The following is a 15,729-nucleotide window of genomic DNA, read 5'->3' as shown; positions in this document are numbered from 1 at the left end:
TCACCCTGTACGGGGCAGACAACATCCAGTGGGGTTAGCAGTGATCATCAAATACCCAGCAAGAATGGCCTCCTCCTGTTCCTGTGTAACAGGCTCGAGGGGCTGAATGGCCTCCTCCTGTTCCTGTGTAACAGGCTCGAGGGGCTGAATGGCCTCCTCCTGTTCCTGTGTAACAGGCTCGAGGGGCTGAATGGCCTCCTCCTCCTGTTCCTGTGTAACAGGCTCGAGGGGCTGAATGGCCTCCTCCTGTTCCTGTGTAACAGGCTCGAGGGGCTGAATGGGGCCTCCTCCTGTTCCTGTGTAACAGGCTCGAGGGGCTGAATGGCCTCCTCCTGTTCCTGTGTCACACTTACCGTCCATGTCCATTCCACCATGTTGCTTGTCACGGGGTTGGAATCTGCTGTACAAATTAACTCGACAGATTCTCCCAGGTCCACCTCGGCTGGGTCAGTGAGACGGGAAATCCGAGGGGAATCTGAGGAGCAGAACGAGAATTCAGTCCCAGCCCCAACTCACCGTCCAAAACACTAACAACACACACACTCTGCCTGTAATATACTGTCCCCATCAAACACTCCCAGGACAGGCACGGCACGGGGTTAGATACAGAGTAAAGCTCCCTCTACACTGTCACCCATCAAACACTCCCAGGACAGGTACAGCACGGGGTTAGATACAGAGTAAAGCTCCCTCTACACTGTCCCCCATCAAACACTCCCAGGACAGGTACAGCACGGGGTTAGATACAGAGTAAAGCTCCCTCTACACTGTCACCCATCAAACACTCCCAGGACAGGTACAGCACGGGGTTAGATACAGAGTAAAGCTCCCTCTACACTGTCCCCATCAAACACTCCCAGGACAGGTACAGCACGGGGTTAGATACAGAGTAAAGCTCCCTCTACATTGTCCCCATCAAACACTCCCAGGACAGGGACAGCACGGGGTTAGATACAGAGTAAAGCTCCCTCTACACTGTCCCCATCAAACACTCCCAGGACAGGTACAGCACGGGGTTAGATACAGAGTAAAGCTCCCTCTACACTGTCCCCCATCAAACACTCCCAGGACTGAGGTTCGATACAGAGTAAAGATCTCCTCCACTCTGCTCAATCGCTCACTCACATTTCACATCTAGTTTCAGGTCTCTGTGGCTCTCTCCCTCCTGGTTTCCCACGTGGAGCCTGTAGAGCCCAGCATCATGACGGCTGAGGTTCCAGATCTCTAACGAACCATCTGATCTGAGATGATGACGACTGGGCCCATCTGGAATGAGCAGAATAATCCCAGTGAGAGGCCGTACACGCTCCACGCCCTGAACTGCATCTCAGAGCCTGAACCTGGCCGCCCAGAATAGTCTAGAACTCTGACGGAATGTGCAGTGACAGTCTCGGGCACTCGGTGTCAATTGCAACTGGTTCCTCTGTCTCTCTCCACACCAACAGTTGAGAGCGGGGGAATTGGGTAACAGGAAGGACAGACCCCTCCCCAACCAAACCAATAGCTAGCGGCACGGTGACACAGTGGTTAACACTGCTGCCTCACAGCGCCAGGGACCCGGGTTCGATTCCCGGGGGCACGGTGACACAGTGGTTAGCACTGCTGCCTCTCAGCGCCAGGGACCCGGGTTCGATTCCCGGGGGCACGGTGACACAGTGGTTAGCGCTGCTGCCTCACAGCGCCAGGGACCCGGGTTCGATTCCCGGGGGCACGGTGACACAGTGGTTAGTGCTGCTGCCTCACAGCGCCAGGGACCCGGGTTCGATTCCCGGGGGCACGGTGACACAGTGGTTAGCGCTGCTGCCTCACAGCGGCAGGGACCTGGGTTTGATTCCCGGCTTGGGTCACTGTCTGTGCGGAGTCTGCACGTTCTCCCCGTGTCTGCGTGGGTTTCCTCCCACAGTCTGAGGGACGTGCTGGTTAGATGCATTGACCCGAACAGGAACTGGAGATGTGGCGAGTGGGGGAATTTCACAGTAACTTCATTGCGTTGTTAATGTCAGCCTTGTGATTAATAATAAACTTTATTTACTTTTAGCTGCCAATCTTCCCCCATCATGTCTTACAGGAACAGGAGGAGGCCATTCAGCCCATCGAGCCTGCTCCCCCAGTCAGTCCTGTCATGGCCAATCGGAAACTCCAGTGGCCTTTAACCCCCACACTGTTCCCATAATCCTTCACGCTGTCAGCAATCACAGATCTCTCAGTCTGTGCTTTGAACAGACTCAGTGACTGAGCTCCCACCGGGATCGAGAATTCCCAACTCTCACCACCCTTGGGTGAAGTTACCTCTCCTTCTCTTGGCGCTGAGTGACTGCCCCTTGCTGTGAATTCATTCCCCTGCTTCCAGACTCCCCAAGGGAAGTATCTGACCCACATCTCCCCCGGTCTGTTCATTCAGTATTTTGTCAGTTTCTTGTTCTATCGAATGGAATCAGCGAATCCCGACGGTGCAGAACAGGCCATTCGGCCCATCGAGTCTGCACCGTCTCTTGGACAGAGCATCTCACCCAGGCCCTATCCCCCACCCTATCCCTGTAACCTCACATATGTCCCATGGCCCAATGCACCCTAACCAGCACGTCTTTCGGACTGCGGGAGGAAACCGGAGCACCCGGAGGAAACCCACGCAGACACGGGGAGAACGTGCCGACTCCGTACAGACAGTGACCTGAGCCAGGAATTGAACCCGGGTCCCTGGCACTGTGAGGTAGCAGCACTAACCACTGTGTCACCGTGCCCCCGGGAATGGAACCCGGGTCCCTGGCGCTGTGAGGCAGCAGCGCTAACCACTGTGTCACCGTGCCCCCGGGAATCGAACCTGGGTCCCTGGCGCTGTGAGGCAGCAGCGCTAACCACTGTGTCACCGTGCCCCCGGGAATGGAACCCGGGTCCCTGGCGCTGTGAGGCAGCAGCGCTAACCACTGTGTCACCGTGCCCCCGGGAATCGAACCCGGGTCCCTGGCGCTGTGAGGCAGCAGCGATAACCACTGTGTCACCGTGCCCCCGGGAATCGAACCCGGGTCCCTGGCGCTGTGAGACAGCAGCGCTAACCACTGTGTCACCTTCAATGAGATTGTCTCTCATACTTTGGAACTCTGATGAATACAGCCCCCGTTTCTGCAATCTCTCCTCAGAAGACAGCGCCGCTATCCCGGGAACAAGTCTCGTGACCATTCATCACACTCCGTCTATGGCAATACTATCCTTTCTCAGGTAAGGGGACCAACACTGCGCACAGTGTTCCAGGTGCGGTCGACCCAAGCTCCTGTACAATTGATGCAAGTCCTCAACGCTCCTGTACTCAAATCCTCTTGCGATAAAACCTTCCTAATTACAGGCCACCCTTCCATGCTAACCTCAGTGAGTTATGTACAAGAACACCCAGGTCCCTCTGTACATCTACCAGCACCAACCAGTAACGGCGGCACGGTAGCACAGTGGTTAGCACTGCTGCTTCACAGCTCCAGGGACCTGGGTTCGATGCTCGGGTCACTGTCTGTGTGGAGTTTGCACATTCTCCTCGTGTCTGCGTGGGTTTCCTCCGGGTGCTCCGGTTTCCTCCCACAGTCCAAAGATGTGCGGGTTAGGGGGATTGGCCATGCTAAATTGCCCCTTAGAGTCCCGGGATGTGTAGGTTAGAGGGATTAGTGGGTAAATATGTGGGGATAGGGTCTGGGTGGGATTGTGGTCAGTGCAGACTCGATGGGCCGAATGGCCTCTTTCTGCACTGTAGGGTTTCTATGAAACTTTAATTTGATTTATTATTGTCACATGTATTGGGATACAGTGAAAAGAACAGACGTGCTATCCAGACAAAGCATACCGTTCATAGAGAAGGAAAGGAGAGAGTGCAGAATGTAGTGTTACAGTCATAGCTAGGGTGTAGAGAAAGATCAACTTAATGCGAGGTCGGTCCATTCAAAAGTCTGACAGCAGCAGCAGGGAAGAAGCTGTTCTTGAGTCGGTTGGTACGTGATCTCAGACTTTTGTATCTTTTTCCCGACGGAAGAAGGGGGAAGAATGTCCGGGGTGCGTGGGGTCCTTAATTATGCTGGCTGCTTTTCCGAGGCAGCGGGAAGTGTAGACAGAGTCAATGGATGGGAGGCTGGTTTGCGTGATGGACTGGGCTACATTCACAACCTTTTGTAGTTCCTTGCGGTCTTGGGCAGAGCAGGAGCCCAGACCAAGCTGTGATACAACCAGAAAGGATGCTTTCTATGGTGCATCTGTAAAAGTTGGTGAGAGTCGTAGCTGACATGCCAAATTTCTTTAGTCTTCTGAGAAAGTAGAGGTGTTGGTGGGGCTTTCTTACTATAGTGTCGGCATGGGGGGACCAGGACAGGTTGTTGGTGATCTGGACACCGAAAAACTTGAAGCTCTCGACCCTTTCTACTTCATCCCCGTTGATGTAGACAGGGGAATGTTCTCCTTTACGCTTCCTGAAGTCGATGACAATCTCCTTCATCTTGTTGACATTGAGGGAGAGAAACGGGAGGCAGATAGCGAGAGGCTGGCAGATAAACTCAGGGAAGGTGATGGGGGCGAGGGGAAGGCGATGGGGGCGAGGGGAAGGCGATGGGGGCGAGGGGAAGGCGATGGGGGCGAGGGGAAGGCGATGGGGGCGAGGGGAAGGCGATGGGGGCGAGGGGAAGGAGATGGGGGCGAGGGGAAGGAGATGGGGGCGAGGGGAAGGTGATGGGGGCGAGGGGAAGGTGATGGGGGCGAGGGGAAGGTGATGGGGGCGAGGGGAAGGTGATGGGGGCGAGGGGAAGGTGATGGGGGCGAGGGGAAGGTGATGGGGGCGAGGGGAAGGTGATGGGGGTGAGGGGAAGGTGATGGGGGTGAGGGGAAGGCGATGGGGGTGAGGGGAAGGTGATGGGGGTGAGGGGAAGGCGATGGGGGCGATGGGAAGGCGATGGGGGTGAGGGGAAGGCGATGGGGGTGAGGGGAAGGCGATGGGGGTGAGGGGAAGGTGATGGGGGCGAGGGGAAGGTGATGGGGGTGAGGGGAAGGTGATGGGGGCGAGGGGAAGGTGATGGGGGTGAGGGGAAGGTGATGGGGGCGAGGGGAAGGTGATGGGGGCGATGGGAAGGCGATGGGGGTGAGGGGAAGGCGATGGGGGTGAGGGGAAGGTGATGGGGGTGAGGGGAAGGTGATGGGGGCGAGAGGAAGGTGATGGGGGTGAGGGGAAGGTGATGGGGGCGAGGGGAAGGTGATGGGGGCGAGGGGAAGGTGATGGGGGCGAGGGGAAGGTGATGGGGGCGAGGGGAAGGCGATGGGGGTGAGCGGAAGGCGATGGGGGCGAGGGGAAGGTGATGGGGGTGAGGGGAAGGTGATGGGGGCGAGGGGAAGGTGATGGGGGTGAGGGGAAGGCGATGGGGGTGAGCGGAAGGCGATGGGTGCGAGGGGAAGGTGATGGGGGCGAGGGGAAGGTGATGGGGGCGAGGGGAAGGTGATGGGGGAGAGGGGAAGGTGATGGGGGTGAGGGGAAGGTGATGGGGGCGAGGGGAAGGTGATGGGGGCGAGGGGAAGGCGATGGGGGTGAGGGGAAGGTGATGGGGGTGAGGGGAAGGTGATGGGGGCGAGGGGAAGGTGATGGGGGTGAGGGGAAGGTGATGGGGGTGAGGGGAAGGTGATGGGGGTGAGGGGAAGGCGATGGGGACGAGGGGAAGACGTTGGGGGCGAGGGGAAGGTGATGGGGGTTAGGGGAAGGGGATGGGGGTGAGGGGAAGGTGATGGGGGCGAGGGGAAGGTGATGGGGGTGAGGGGAAGGTGATGGGGGTGAGGGGAAGGCGATGGGGGTGAGGGGAAGGTGATGGGGGTGAGGGGAAGGTGATGGGGGTGAGGGGAAGGTGATGGGGGCGAGGGGAAGGTGATGGGGGTGAGGGGAAGGCGATGGGGGTGAGGGGAAGGTGATGGGGGTGAGGGGAAGGTGATGGGGGTGAGGGGAAGGTGATGGGGGTGAGGGGAAGGTGATGGGGGTGAGGGGAAGGCAGACTGAGTACTCATTCACTGGACATTGGCCACCAGGACTCCAGCAAGGGGATCGACGCCAAGTAGAACAGCGGCCCAAGCAGGAAAGTGATGGACACACGAAGGTTGAGGGGAGAGGGCTGGGAGGGTCCAGGGAAAAGTAACAGGACAGGAAAATCAGGAAGCCATCGTTAGAGAGAAGAAAGCAGCAAATCGGAAACCATCAGACTGACACTCCGTATCCCAGTGACAGCCGCTGAACCCTGACCTTTGACCAGGAGCTGGCCATTCCTGCTCCAGCGGTAGGTGACCTCGGGGGGATTGGCCGATATTCGGACAGGGAAGATCACAGCTCCATGTTCCTCAGCAAACACAATCCCAACCTGGGAGGGTAAAAACTGCGGAGGATCTGGAGGAGGAAGCAGAGGGAGCAGCGTGAGAGAGACAGAGCGGGTAGGGAGGGAGGGAGGGTGGAGGGAGGGTGTGAGGGAGGGTGGAGGGAGTGTGTGAGGGAGGGAGGAGAGAGGGTGTGAGGGAGGGTGGAGGGAGGGTGTGAGGGAGGAGAGAGGGTGTGAGGGAGGGTGGAGGGAGTGTGTGAGGGAGGGAGGAGAGAGGGTGTGAGGGAGGGTGGAGGGAGTGTGTGAGGGAGGGAGGAGAGAGGGTGTGAGGGAGGGTGGAGGGAGGGTGTGAGGGAGGGAGGAGAGAGGGTGTGAGGGAGGGTGGAGGGAGGGTGTGAGGGAGGGAGGAGAGAGGGTGTGAGGGAGGGAGGAGGGAGGGTGTGAGGGAGGGGTGAGGGAGGGAGGAGAGAGGGGTGAGGGAGGGTGGAGAGAGGGTGTGAGGAGGATGTGAGGGAGCGTGGAGGGAGGGTGTGAGGGAGGGTGGAGAGAGGGTGTGAGGGAGGGTGGAGGGAGGGTGTGAGGGAGGGAGGAGAGAGGGTGTGAGGGAGGGTGGAGGGAGGGTGGAGGGAGGGATGTGAGGGAGGGTGGAGAGAAGGGTGTGAGGGGAGGGTGGAGAGAGGGTGTGAGGGAGGGTGGAGGGAGGATGTGAGGGAGGGTGGAGAGAGGGTGTGAGGGAGGGTGGAGGGAGGGTGTGGAGGGAGGGAGGGGGAGGAGAGAGGGAGGGTGGAGGGAGGGTGGAGGGAGGAGGGAGGGAGGGGGGAGGAGAGAGGGAGGGTGGAGGGAGAAGAGAGGTTGGAGAGGGGTGAGAGGTGGGAGGGAGGAGGGAGGGCATGAGGGACAGAGGGTGGAGGGTGGAAGGAGTGAGTGAGTGAGGGGTGGGTGAGTGAGTGAGTGAAGGGTTAGGAGGAGTAAGGGGTGAAGGGGTGAGGGGGGTGAGGGGATGAGGGGGTGAGGGGGTGAGGGGTTGAGGGGGTGAGGGAGTGAGGGGGTGAGGGTGAGGGGGTGAGGGTGTAAAGGGGTGAGGGTGTAAAGGGTGAGGGGGTGAGGGAGTGAGGGGGTAAAGGGTGAGGGAGTGAGGGGGTGAGGGGGTGAGGGAGTGAGGGTGAGGGGGTGAGGGTGAGGGGGTGAGGGGTGAGGGGGAGGGGGTGAGGGGGTGAGGGGGTGAGGGGGTGAGAGGGTGAGGGGGTGGAGGGTGAGGGAGTGAGGGGGTAAAGGGTGAGGGGAGGGGGGTTGAGGGGGAGGGGGTGAGGGGTTGAGGGGTAAAGGGTGAGGGGGGAGGGGGAGGGTGAGAGGGTGAGAGGGTGAGGAGGTGAGGGAGTGAGGGGGTGAGGGGGTGAGGGGGTGAGGGAGTGAGGGGGTGAGGGGGTGAGGGAGTGAGGGGGTGAGGGGTGAGGGGGTGAGGGGGTGGAGGGGGACAGGTGAGGGGGACAGGTGAGGGGGTGAGGGGGTAAAGGGTGAGGGGGTGAGGGGTTGTGACCTACGCAGGACGTTGAGTTGGTGAAATGTATTGCGAGCTTCACTGAGCTTGGGGGCTGTAAGCTTCACACACAACCCGCCTGCCATGGTCTGAGGCCTTGGCCACCAGACTCAGACCCGCCTCCAGCGCCTGCCCACCAAATTCCGCCGCCCGAATGTCCAGCTGGGCAGCAGAGAGTCTGTATCAGATCATCAGAGACACAGATTAGAGAGCAGGAACCCTCCCACAGATCAGACACCCACACTCACACAGAGCATAATAACCACACCCTCAAACAGTCCCAGCGTCACTGAGGGAGTGCCGCACTGTCAGAGGGTCAGTACTGAGGGAGTGCCGCACTGTCAGAGGGTCAGTACTGAGGGAGTGCCGCACTGTCAGAGGGTCAGTACTGAGGGAGTGCCGCACTGTCAGAGGGTCAGTACTGAGGGAGTGCCGCACTGTCAGGGGGTCAGTGCTGAGTGAGTGCCGCACTGTCAGAGGGTCAGTGCTGAGTGAGTGCCGCACTGTCAGAGGGTCAGTACTGAGGGAGTGCCGCACTGTCAGTGGGTCAGTACTGAGGGAGTGCCGCACTGTCAGAGGGTCAGTACTGAGGGAGTGCCGCACTGTCAGAGGGTCAGTACTGAGGGAGTGCCGCACTGTCAGAGGGTCAGTGCTGAGGGAGTGCTGCACTGTCAGAGGGTCAGTACTGAGGGAGCGCTGCACTGTCAGAGGGTCAGTACTGAGGGAGTGCCGCACTGTCAGTGGGTCAGTGCTGAGGGAGTGCCACACTGTCAGAGGGTCAGTGCTGAGGGAGTGCTGCACTGTCAGAGGGCCAGTGCTGAGGGAGTGCCGCACTGTCAGAGGGTCAGTACTGAGGGAGTGCCGCACTGTCAGAGGGTCAGTGCTGAGGGAGTGCCACACTGTCAGAGGGTCAGTACTGAGGGAGTGCTGCACTGTCAGAGGGCCAGTGCTGAGGGAGTGCCGCACTGTCAGAGGGTCAGTGCTGAGGGAGTGCCGCACTGTCAGAGGGTCAGTGCTGAGGGAGTGCTGCACTGTCAGAGGGCCAGTGCTGAGGGAGTGCCGCACTGTCAGAGGGCCAGTGCTGAGGGAGTGCCGCACTGTCAGAGGGTCAGTGCTGAGGGAGTGCTGCACTGTCAGAGGGCCAGTGCTGAGGGAGTGCTGCACTGTCAGAGGGTCAGTACTGAGGGAGTGCCGCACTGTCAGAGGGTCAGTGCTGAGGGAGTGCTGCACTGTCAGAGGGCCAGTGCTGAGGGAGTGCTGCACTGTCAGAGGGCCAGTGCTGAGGGAGTGCTGCACTGTCAGAGGGTCAGTACTGAGGGAGTGCCGCACTGTCAGAGTGTCGGTGCTGAGGGAGTGCCGCACTGTCAGAGGGTCAGTACTGAGGGAGTGCCGCACTGTCAGAGGGTCAGTGCTGAGGGAGTGCCGCACTGTCAGAGGGTCAGTGCTGAGGGAGTGCCGCACTGTCAGAGGGTCAGTGCTGAGGGAGTGCCGCACTGTCAGAGGGTCAGTGCTGAGGGAGTGCCGCACTGTCAGAGGGTCAGTACTGAGGGAGTGCCCACACTGTCAGAGGGTCAGTGCTGAGGGAGTGCCGCACTGTCAGAGGGTCAGTACTGAGGGAGTGCTGCACTGTCAGAGGGTCAGTGCGGAGGGAGTGCCGCGTGCCGCACTGTCAGAGGGTCAGTACTGAGGGAGTGCCGCACTGTCAGAGGGTCAGTGCTGAGGGAGTGCCGCACTGTCAGAGGGTCAGTACTGAGGGAGTGCCGCACTGTCAGAGGGTCAGTACTGAGGGAGTGCCGCACTGTCAGAGGGTCAGTACTGAGGGAGTGCCGCGCTGTCAGAGGGTCAGTACTGAGGGAGTGCCGCACTGTCAGAGGGTCAGTACTGAGGGAGTGCCGCGCTGTCAGAGGGTCAGTACTGAGGGAGTGCCGCTCTGTCAGAGGGTCAGTGCTGAGGGATTGCCGCACAGTCAGAGGGTCAGTACTGAGGGAGTGCCGCACTGTCAGAGGGTCAGTGCTGAGGGAGTGCCGCACTGTCAGAGGGTCAGTGCTGAGGGAGTGCCGCACTGTCAGAGGGTCAGTGCTGAGGGAGTGCCACACTGTCAGAGGGTCAGTGCTGAGGGAGTGCCGCACTGTCAGAGGGTCAGTACTGAGGGAGTGCTGCACTGTCAGAGGGTCAGTGCTGAGGGAGTGCCGCACTGTCAGAGGGTCAGTACTGAGGGAGTGCCGCACTGTCAGAGGGTCAGTGCTGAGGGAGTGCCACACTGTCAGAGGGTCAGTGCTGAGGGAGTGCTGCACTGTCAGAGGGTCAGTGCTGAGGGAGTGCCGCACTGTCAGAGGGTCAGTACTGAGGGAGTGCCGCACTGTCAGAGGGTCAGTACTGAGGGAGTGCCGCACTGTCAGAGGGTCAGTACTGAGGGAGTGCCGCACTGTCAGAGGGTCAGTACTGAGGGAGTGCCGCACTGTCAGAGGGTCAGTACTGAGGGAGTGCCGCACTGTCAGAGGGTCAGTACTGAGGGAGTGCTGCACTGTCAGAGGGTCAGTGCTGAGGGAGTGCCGCACTGTCAGAGGGTCAGTACTGAGGGAGTGCCGCACTGTCAGAGGGTCAGTGCTGAGGGAGTGCCGCACTGTCAGAGGGTCAGTGCTGAGGGAGTGCCGCACTGTCAGAGGGTCAGTGCTGAGGGAGTGTCGCACTGTCAGAGGGTCAGTACTGAGGGAGTGCCGCACTGTCAGAGGGTCAGTGCTGAGGGAGTGCCGCACTGTCAGAGGGTCAGTACCTGATGCCATCTTTAATCCAGGAAATGTCTGGGATTGGATTGGAGCTCCCGATATGACAGGTGAGTGTCAGCAAATCGCCCTGGTGCACAGTCTGAGCTGACACTGTGATCCTCATACTGACTGGAGCAACTGCAAAGATCGACCAATAAACTGATCAGGCTGGGACTGAGAAAAAAAACTGGTGTAATACACCCACTGTCTCAGTGTCAGCTCCTGTACGGCCCGTGTGTGTGTCTCAGTGTCAGCTCCTGTACGGTCCGTGTGTGTCTCAGTGTCAGCTCCTGTACGGTCCGTGTGTGTGTCTCAGTGTCAGCTCCTGTACGGTCCGTGTGTGTGTCTCAGTGTCAGCTCCTGTACGGTCCGTGTGTGTCTCAGTGTCAGCTCCTGTACGGTCCGTGTGTGTGTGTCAGTGTCAGCTCCTGTACGGTCCGTGTGTGTCTCAGTGTCAGCTCCTGTACGGTCCGTGTGTGTGTCTCAGTGTCAGCTCCTGTACGGTCCGTGTGTGTCTCAGTGTCAGCTCCTGTACGGTCCGTGTGTGTGTCTCAGTGTCAGCTCCTGTACGGTCCGTGTGTGTCTCAGTGTCAGCTCCTGTACGGTCCGTGTGTGTGTCTCAGTGTCAGCTCCTGTACGGTCCGTGTGTGTGTCTCAGTGTCAGCTCCTGTACGGTCCGTGTGTGTGTGTCAGTGTCAGCTCCTGTACGGTCCGTGTGTGTCTCAGTGTCAGCTCCTGTACGGTCCGTGTGTGTGTCTCAGTGTCAGCTCCTGTACGGTCCGTGTGTGTGTCTCAGTGTCAGCTCCTGTACGGTCCGTGTGTGTCTCAGTGTCAGCTCCTGTACGGTCCGTGTGTGTGTGTCAGTGTCAGCTCCTGTACGGTCCGTGTGTGTCTCAGTGTCAGCTCCTGTACGGTCCGTGTGTGTGTCTCAGTGTCAGCTCCTGTACGGTCCGTGTGTGTCTCAGTGTCAGCTCCTGTACGGTCCGTGTGTGTGTCTCAGTGTCAGCTCCTGTACGGTCCGTGTGTGTCTCAGTGTCAGCTCCTGTACGGTCCGTGTGTGTGTCTCAGTGTCAGCTCCTGTACGGTCCGTGTGTGTGTCTCAGTGTCAGCTCCTGTACGGTCCGTGTGTGTGTCTCAGTGTCAGCTCCTGTACGGTCCGTGTGTGTGTCAGTGTCAGCGCCTGTACGGTCCGTGTGTGTGTCAGTGTCAGCGCCTGTACGGTCCGTGTGTGTGTCTCAGTGTCAGCGCCTGTACGGTCCGTGTGTGTGTCAGGGTCAGCTCCTGTACGGTCCGTGTGTGTGTGTCAGTGTCAGCTCCTGTACGGTCCGTGTGTGTCAGTGTCAGCTCCTGTACGGTCCGTGTGTGTGTCAGTGTCAGCTCCTGTACGGTCCGTGTGTGTCTCAGTGTCAGCTCCTGTACGGTCCGTGTGTGTGTGTCAGTGTCAGCTCCTGTACGGTCCGTGTGTGTGTGTCAGTGTCAGCTCCTGTACGGTCCGTGTGTGTCTCAGTGTCAGCTCCTGTACGGTCCGTGTGTGTGTCTCAGTGTCAGCTCCTGTACGGTCCGTGTGTGTGTCTCAGTGTCAGCTCCTGTACGGTCCGTGTGTGTGTCAGTGTCAGCTCCTGTACGGTCCGTGTGTGTGTCAGTGTCAGCTCCTGTACGGTCCGTGTGTGTGTCAGTGTCAGCTCCTGTACGGTCCGTGTGTGTGTCTCAGTGTCAGCTCCTGTACGGTCCGTGTGTGTGTCTCAGTGTCAGCTCCTGTACGGTCCGTGTGTGTGTCTCAGTGTCAGCTCCTGTACGGTCCGTGTGTGTGTCTCAGTGTCAGCTCCTGTACGGTCCGTGTGTGTGTGTCAGTGTCAGCTCCTGTACGGTCCGTGTGTGTGTCTCAGTGTCAGCTCCTGTACGGTCCGTGTGTGTGTCAGTGTCAGCTCCTGTACAGTCCGTGTGTGTCTCAGTGTCAGCTCCTGTACGGTCCGTGTGTGTGTGTCTCAGTGTCAGCTCCTGTACAGTCCGTGTGTGTGTCAGTGTCAGCTCCTGTACGGTCCGTGTGTGTCTCAGTGTCAGCTCCTGTACGGTCCGTGTGTGTCTCAGTGTCAGCTCCTGTACGGTCCGTGTGTGTCTCAGTGTCAGCTCCTGTACGGTCCGTGTGTGTGTCAGTGTCAGCTCCTGTACGGTCCGTGTGTGTGTCTCAGTGTCAGCTCCTGTACGGTCCGTGTGTGTGTCTCAGTGTCAGCTCCTGTACGGTCCGTGTGTGTGTCAGTGTCAGCTCCTGTACGGTCCGTGTGTGTGTGTCAGTGTCAGCTCCTGTACGGTCCGTGTGTGTCTCAGTGTCAGCTCCTGTACGGTCCGTGTGTGTGTCTCAGTGTCAGCTCCTGTACGGTCCGTGTGTGTGTCTCAGTGTCAGCTCCTGTACGGTCCGTGTGTGTGTCTCAGTGTCAGCTCCTGTACGGTCCGTGTGTGTGTCAGTGTCAGCTCCTGTACGGTCCGTGTGTGTGTCAGTGTCAGCTCCTGTACGGTCCGTGTGTGTGTCAGTGTCAGCTCCTGTACGGTCCGTGTGTGTGTCTCAGTGTCAGCTCCTGTACGGTCCGTGTGTGTGTCTCAGTGTCAGCTCCTGTACGGTCCGTGTGTGTGTCTCAGTGTCAGCTCCTGTACGGTCCGTGTGTGTGTCTCAGTGTCAGCTCCTGTACGGTCCGTGTGTGTGTGTCAGTGTCAGCTCCTGTACGGTCCGTGTGTGTGTCTCAGTGTCAGCTCCTGTACGGTCCGTGTGTGTGTCAGTGTCAGCTCCTGTACAGTCCGTGTGTGTCTCAGTGTCAGCTCCTGTACGGTCCGTGTGTGTGTGTCTCAGTGTCAGCTCCTGTACAGTCCGTGTGTGTGTCAGTGTCAGCTCCTGTACGGTCCGTGTGTGTCTCAGTGTCAGCTCCTGTACGGTCCGTGTGTGTCTCAGTGTCAGCTCCTGTACGGTCCGTGTGTGTCTCAGTGTCAGCTCCTGTACGGTCCGTGTGTGTGTCAGTGTCAGCTCCTGTACGGTCCGTGTGTGTGTCTCAGTGTCAGCTCCTGTACGGTCCGTGTGTGTGTCTCAGTGTCAGCTCCTGTACGGTCCGTGTGTGTGTCAGTGTCAGCTCCTGTACGGTCCGTGTGTGTGTGTCAGTGTCAGCTCCTGTACGGTCCGTGTGTGTCTCAGTGTCAGCTCCTGTACGGTCCGTGTGTGTGTCTCAGTGTCAGCTCCTGTACGGTCCGTGTGTGTGTCTCAGTGTCAGCTCCTGTACGGTCCGTGTGTGTGTGTCAGTGTCAGCTCCTGTACGGTCCGTGTGTGTCTCAGTGTCAGCGCCTGTACGGTCCGTGTGTGTGTGTCAGTGTCAGCGCCTGTACGGTCCGTGTGTGTGTGTCAGTGTCAGCTCCTGTACGGTCCGTGTGTGTCTCAGTGTCAGCTCCTGTACGGTCCGTGTGTGTGTGTCAGTGTCAGCTCCTGTACGGTCCGTGTATGTCTCAGTGTCAGCTCCTGTACGGTCCGTGTGTGTGTCTCACTGTCAGCTCCTGTACGGTCCGTGTGTGTGTGTCAGTGTCAGCTCCTGTACGGTCCGTGTGTGTGTCTCAGTGTCAGCTCCTGTACGGTCCGTGTGTGTCTCAGTGTCAGCTCCTGTACGGTCCGTGTGTGTGTCAGTGTCAGCTCCTGTACGGTCCGTGTGTGTCTCAGTGTCAGCTCCTGTACGGTCCGTGTGTGTGTGTCAGTGTCAGCTCCTGTACGGTCCGTGTGTGTGTCAGTGTCAGCTCCTGTACGGTCCCTGTGTGTGTCAGTGTCAGCTCCTGTGCGGTCCGTGTGTGTCTCAGTGTCAGCTCCTGTACGGTCCGTGTGTGTGTCAGTGTCAGCTCCTGTACGGTCCGTGTGTGTCTCAGTGTCAGCTCCTGTACGGTCCGTGTGTGTGTCAGTGTCAGCGCCTGTACGGTCCGTGTGTGTGTCTCAGTGTCAGCTCCTGTACGGTCCGTGTGTGTGTCAGTGTCAGCTCCTGTACGGTCCGTGTGTGTGTCTCAGTGTCAGCGCCTGTACGGTCCGTGTGTGTGTCTCAGTGTCAGCTCCTGTACGGTCCGTGTGTGTCTCAGTGTCAGCTCCTGTACGGTCCGTGTGTGTCTCAGTGTCAGCTCCTGTACGGTCCGTGTGTGTGTCAGTGTCAGCTCCTGTACGATCCGTGTGTGTCTCAGTGTCAGCTCCTGTACGGTCCGTGTGTTTGTCAGTGTCAGCTCCTGTACGGTCCGTGTGTGTGTCAGTGTCAGCTCCTGTACGATCCGTGTGTGTCTCAGTGTCAGCTCCTGTACGGTCCGTGTGTGTCTCAGTGTCAGCTCCTGTACGGTCCGTGTGTGTGTCTCAGTGTCAGCTCCTGTACGGTCCGTGTGTGTCTCTGTGTCAGCTCCTGTACGGTCCGTGTGTGTCTCAGTGTCAGCTCCTGTACGGTCCGTGTGTGTGTCAGTGTCAGCTCCTGTACGGTCCGTGTGTGTGTCAGTGTCAGCTCCTGTACAGTCCGTGTGTGTGTCTCAGTGTCAGCTCCTGTACGGTCCGTGTGTGTGTCAGTGTCAGCTCCTGTACGGTCCGTGTGTGTGTCTCAGTGTCAGCTCCTGTACGGTCCGTGTGTGTGTCAGTGTCAGCTCCTGTACGGTCCGTGTGTGTGTGTCAGTGTCAGCTCCTGTACGGTCCGTGTGTGTCTCAGTGTCAGCTCCTGTACGGTCCGTGTGTGTGTCTCAGTGTCAGCTCCTGTACGGTCCGTGTGTGTGTCTCAGTGTCAGCTCCTGTACGGTCCGTGTGTGTGTGTCAGTGTCAGCTCCTGTACGGTCCGTGTGTGTCTCAGTGTCAGCGCCTGTACGGTCCGTGTGTGTGTGTCAGTGTCAGCGCCTGTACGGTCCGTGTGTGTGTGTCAGTGTCAGCTCCTGTACGGTCCGTGTGTGTCTCAGTGTCAGCTCCTGTACGGTCCGTGTGTGTGTGTCAGTGTCAGCTCCTGTACGGTCCGTGTATGTCTCAGTGTCAGCTCCTGTACGGTCCGTGTGTGTGTCTCACTGTCAGCTCCTGTACGGTCCGTGTGTGTGTGTCAGTGTCAGCTCCTGTACGGTCCGTGTGTGTGTCTCAGTG

The 15,729-nt window shown here is 58.9% G+C and overlaps 1 long non-coding RNA gene across 1 annotated transcript; it reads right to left on the bottom strand.

The window, feature by feature from the left end:
* Nucleotides 1-1,149: 1,149 nt before the first annotated feature.
* On the bottom strand, nucleotides 1,150-7,925 carry LOC144490164 (uncharacterized). The gene is made up of 3 exons (XR_013497167.1): nucleotides 7,856-7,925; nucleotides 6,245-6,385; nucleotides 1,150-1,266 (listed from the first exon to the last, which is right to left on the bottom strand). It is a non-coding gene; the product is annotated as an uncharacterized LOC144490164 (long non-coding RNA).
* Nucleotides 7,926-15,729: the final 7,804 nt, after the last annotated feature.

Source organism: Mustelus asterias, unplaced genomic scaffold, assembly GCF_964213995.1.
Source record: "Mustelus asterias unplaced genomic scaffold, sMusAst1.hap1.1 HAP1_SCAFFOLD_2970, whole genome shotgun sequence".
NCBI lineage: Eukaryota > Metazoa > Chordata > Chondrichthyes > Carcharhiniformes > Triakidae > Mustelus > Mustelus asterias.
This window is presented reverse-complemented; position numbering and strand designations above follow the sequence as displayed.